Source organism: Triticum dicoccoides, chromosome 4A (genome assembly GCF_002162155.2).
Source record: "Triticum dicoccoides isolate Atlit2015 ecotype Zavitan chromosome 4A, WEW_v2.0, whole genome shotgun sequence".
Lineage (NCBI taxonomy): Eukaryota > Viridiplantae > Streptophyta > Magnoliopsida > Poales > Poaceae > Triticum > Triticum dicoccoides.
Genome location: NC_041386.1, coordinates 330376894 through 330382647, shown reverse-complemented (window position 1 = coordinate 330382647; position 5754 = coordinate 330376894).

The following is a 5754-nucleotide window of genomic DNA, read 5'->3' as shown; positions in this document are numbered from 1 at the left end:
CCCGGCCAGATGATGATGCGCAACTCGGGGGCGAAGGCGCGACAACCCGTCGTGGCGACCGGGGCCCGTCGTGGAGGCAGAGCTTTGTCGTGGTGCCCCTGCGCCTCCATGGCATGCGGCGCATGGCCTTGTCGCAGCAAGCAATCCTGGCATAGCGGAGCTGGGAGTGGTGGAGTGTTTCCTTGTGGACGGGGAATCTCTTGGCAGATTCTTTCTTCGTGCGCGGGCACGTGGCACTGTGGGTCGCGTCGATGGGTGGCGCATCTTGGAGCGAGGACATCGTCTTGACATGGGAGAGGCAGAGGCGCACCGTGAGCAGCACGCCTTGGCGCGAGGGCGACGTCTTGTTGCGGAGGAGGCGGAGGCGCTCCGTGGGCCACATTGCCATTAGCTGGGGGCGGGCGAGGCAGCGAGAGGGATGGCGCAGGAGAGCCTCCTGTGGTGCTGATGAGCTCAGCGATGTGGTCCAGCCAGTCCTCGCAGAGGTCGTCGACTGGACGGTAACACAGGATCTCGCGCGCCATGAGCAGCATGGCCTGCGCATCCGTGGGTGCACATCGAGCGTGAGATGACGAGCCGGCCGGAGTCAGCAACGGGGTGGCGGTGTGGCCGTCACGGTGCATGGAGGTATGCAGCAAAGAGGCTTGCTGCTTGTTTGCTGCCAGACCGGTGATAGTGTTGGCGACAGGTGACGGAGAACGGCGGGGAGGCCCGCCGACTGGGGCCGTCTGAGCGACGCGGGCGGCGAGAGCGGCCCGGCGAGCGTCGGCTATGAGGTTCGTGGAGTGACGAGGCGTGGATTGACGACGAAGAAGGCTTCGGCGCACCCCCACCTGGCGTGCCAAATGTCAGATTTCAGGTTTCGGCAAAACCCTTCGAACAGTGGGGTGCGCACGAAGATCTCCCCCCTCTCTAGCTCGCACACTCAATGATCTCATGGCCTAGCTTCGTCGGACTCAAAGAACACGAGATACAAGATTTATACTGGTTCGGGCCATCGTTGTGGTGTAATACCCTACTCCAGTGTGGTGTGGTGGATTGCCTCTTAGGCTAAGGATGAGTAGTTACAAGGGAAGAACAGCCTCCTGAGGAGAGGTGTTCTTGTGCTTAGTGAACTGGTGTGAGGCTAAGGATGGAATGGCTCCGATCCAAGATGAGATCGATCCCTTAGCCATGGTGGTGGCTAGTCCTATTTATAGAGGCCTTGGTCCTCTTCCCAAATATTGAGCGGGAAGGGATCCCACAATGGCCAATTTCAAGGGAGACAACTAGTACAAGTTATCCTGACAAAAGTAGTCTTCGCCTGCCAAAGGCTCTGGTGGTGACACTGTCTTGGGCTCCACGGTGACCTCCGTCCTGCCGTCCTACTGGTCTTGGTCTTGTTGCACCGATATGGAAACCTTTGCCTGATGCTTTGGATCTCCTCACCTGCACTTGCCTCCTTAGCACCAAAGAGGAAACAAGGACACTTCGCTTGCTGGTGCCCTCCTGGCGCCCGCCTAGTCTCGATCATCATGGCTTACGTCATTAGAACCTCGCGAGGTTTGCCTTGCCTTAATCTCTCCGCCCCTCGCGAGCCAGCCTGGTGAGGCCGCCCCTGAGGAGGTCTTGCGTCGTCCTCCTCGTGAGGCTTGGCCCCTCGCGAGGGTCTTGGGTGTTTGCTGGTGAAGATGGGTCGTATGGGGCGCTGGAGGAGCCACACTGCGGGCCTCAAGCAGGCAAGTCTGGGGACCCCCGTTCCCAGAACGCCAACACAAACAACCTACTTACTCGGGTCTGTGCTTTTGTCACTCACGCCACCCACCATAAGCAAATCATGAACATATTGCAAATCCTACAGTGGGGATCCCGCATGCTTGCGCGACACAGAGAGCACCATAGGACAGCACCAATAATAAAACATCCAACTCAAACCAATCACGATCATCAATAAACTCATAGGACAAAACGGATCTACTCAAACATCATAGGATAGCCATACATCATTGGGAAATAATATATAGTGTTGACCATGTTTAAGTAGATATTACAGCAGGTAAAAGAGGGGTTACACTGCTGCATAGAGGGGGGAAGAGTTGGCAATGACGGCGGTGAAGTTGTTGGTGTAGATCGCTGTCGCGATGATGGCCCCGGCGGTGTTCCGGCACCACCGGGAGAGAGGGGGAGACAGCCCCCCTTCTTATTCTTCTTCCTTGACCTGCCCCCTAGATGGGAGAAGGGTTTCCCCTCTAGTCCATGGCCTCCATGGCGGCGGAGGTGAGAGAGCCCCTCCGAGATTGGATCTCTCTCTCTCTCTTTGTGTGTTTCCTTCTGTTTCTACGTTCCAGATTCTGGCCTTTCACCGTTTCTTATATTCCCGTAGATCCGTAACTCCGATTGGGCTGAAATTTTAACACAATTTGTATCCGGATATGTGACGCCCCCGATTTGACCGTACACTAAGCATACACGCAAACGTGTATGATCAAGATCAGGGACTCACGGGAAGATATCACAACACAACTCTACTAATAAAATAAGTCATACAAGCATCATATTACAAGCCAGGGGCCTCGAAGGCTCGAGTACAAGAGCTCGATCATAGACGAGTCAGCGGAAGCAACAATATCTGAGTACAGACATAAGTTAAACAAGTTTGCCTTAAGAAGGATAGCACAAACTGGGATACATATCGAAAGAGGCGCAGGCCTCCTGCCTGGAATCCTCCTAAACTACTCCTGGTCGTCGTCAGCGGGCTGCACATAGTAGTAGGCACCTCCCGAGTAGTAGTAGTCATCATCGAAAGTGGCGCCTGGCTCCTGGGCTACATCGTCTGGTCGAAGCAAACGGGTATAGAAAGGGGGAAATGGGGAAGCAAAGCAACTGTGAGTACTCATCCAAAGTACTCGCAAGCAAGGAGCTACACTACATATGCATTGGTATCAATGAAAGGGGTAGTATATGTGGACTGAACTGCAGAATACGAGAATAAGAAGGGGATAGCTAGTCCTATCGAAGACTACGCTTCTGGCAGCCTCCATCTTGAAGCAATAGAAGAGAATAGATGGAAAGCTCACCAAGTAGTATCGTATAGCATAATCCTAACCGATGATCCTCCCCTCGTCGCCCTGTGAGAGAGCGATCACCGGTTGTATCTAGCACTTGGAAGGGTGTGTTTTAATAAGTATCTAGTTCTAGTTGTCATCAGGTCAAGGTACAACTCCAAGTCATTCTGTTACCAAAGATCGCGGCTATTCGAATAGATTAACTTCCCTGCAGGGGTGCACCACATTTCCCAACACGCTCGATCCCCTTTGTCCGGACACACTTTCCTGGGTCATGCCCGGCCTCGAAAGATCAACACGTTGCAGCCCCACCTAGGCACAACAAAGAGGTCAGCACGCCGGTCTAAATCCTATGGCGCAGGGGTCTGGGCCCATCGCCCATTGCACACCTGCACGTTGCGAACGCGGCCGGTGAGCAGACCTAGCCTCCCTTATACAAGGGCAGGCGTTCCAGTCCAACCCAGCCCGCGCCGCTCAGTCGCTGACATCACGAAGGCTTCGGCTAATACCACGACGTTGAGTGCCCATAACTGTTCCCGTGTAGTTGGTTAGTGCGTATAGGCCAGTAGCCAGACTCAGATCAAATACCAAGATCTCATTAAGCGTGTTAATTATTGTATCTGCGGACGCCGACCAGGGCCAGGCCCACCTCTCTCCTAGGTGGTCTCAACCTGCCCTATCGCTCCACCACAATGTAACAGTCAGGGACCGTCGGGAACCCAGGCCCACCTCTACCGAGATGGAGCCACCTGCCCCTTCAGCCCCCAACATCGGAATCACTTGCGGGTACTCAACGAGCCGACCCGACTTTAGTCACCACCTGTATAGCATGTATATATGTAAGTATATACCCGTGATCACCTCCCGAGTGATCACGACCCGATAGTATAGCATGGCAGACGGACAAGAATGTAGGGCCAATGATGGTAAACTAGCATCCTATACTAAGCATTTAGGATTGCAGGTAAGGTATCAACAATTATAGCAACAATGACAGGCTATGCATCAGAATAGGATTAACGAAAAGCAGTAACAAGCTACACTACTCTAATGCAAGCAGTAGATAGAAGAGTAGGCGATATCTGGTGATCAACGGGGGGCTTGCCTGGTTGCTCTGCAAAGAGAGAGGGGTCATTGACACCATAGTCGAACCGGGGTCGCCGGCAGTCTCGGGGTCTACCGGAAAAGAGAAACGGAGGGGGAATACAATAAATAATAGAGCAATCAAAGTATCACAAAGCATAACAAGACAATACACGGTGTTAGAGGGGACCTAACGCGGTATGAGATGATACCGGTGAAGGGGGAAAACATCCGGGAAAATATCCCCAATGTTTCGCATTTTCGGACAGATGAATCAGAGGGGAAAAGTTGTGTGTTCACTATTCTAGGGATGCATGGCGGACGAACGGGCTGCGTATACAGATTCGTCTCGTCGTTCTGAGCAACTTTCATGTACAAAGTATTTTTCATCCGAGTCACGGATTATTTTCTATGATTTTTCAAAGTTCTAACTTTTTCTAGAAATTCCTGGGATTAAACTTAATTCGAAAATATACACGAAAAGGCTAGGTGCACCAGGTCCAGTGCACCCAACAATGCACCAGAGGCTGACAGTGAGGCCAGTTCAATGACCCAGTCAGCAGTTGACTCGTCAGTTGGACTGGTCAAAGGGGTCTAGTGGGACCCTCTTGTCAATGAGGCTATTCCATCCAGCAGTTTGACTTGGTCAAATTGGATAGGGGGTCCACCTGTCATTGGCTGATATTATAATAGATTGTTTTTAATGGGATAGTTAGTTGATGGGGCCCATCTGTCAGTGTCACATGTGTGTTAACAAATTGTTTAAATCAGTGTAATTAGAGGTGGGGCCCTACTATCATGGACACATCATGTTAATTACAAGTTAATTAGCTAATTAAGCTACATTAATTAATTTTAATTAATCAATTGATTATTATCATTATTCTTTTTTACACATTTATTTTTCATTCTTATTTTGGGGCGGGCCCCAACGGTCAGTGGCTCAACCAAGCCACCCGGGGATGGGCATGCGAGCACACACATAGAGGCGTGGCCGCGACCGTAGTAGGGCGCCGGTGAGCAGGGGCTTGCCCTGCGGGCGCAGCCATAGTTGGGGTTCGCTGGACGGCAGAGACCAACGATAGGGCGGCGACGACGGCCAGACGCAGTGCAGGAGGATCCAGCAGCAGCGGCAGAGTGGTGCGCCGGCGGGCGCGAGCAAGGGGGCGAGGCCATGGCAAACGAGGAGGAAGAAACGGTGGCCGCGCGAGCCACGGCAGTACGGTAGCAGCAGGGGGCCAGCCACGGCGCGGGAACGAGGCGGCAACGAGGCGGGCCGGAGTGGTCCTGGGCGCGACCGGGGCGCGGGGGTGGCGGCGCGCAGCGAGTAGCGGGCGTCTGTGCGAGGGCGGAGAGGGGGCAAAGGCGAACGGGGTTGGGCCTCATCGACGCTGATGGGGAGAGGGGGCGACGAGGTGCGAGGAGGTCGGTCAAGGAGTGGGACGAGGATGGGTGGCGAGGTGGTGGTCGACGACGGCGCGTTGACGAGCGACGAGCGTGGCGTCAGCAGGCGTCGGCCGACGAGGGAGAGGCGACGGGGCGCGAGGGAGGGGCTGCGAGGCGTCTGACGAGGAGGGGCTCCGACGATGGCGGGGCGGTCCGGCGGGGTGGCCTCCGGCGACGGCGT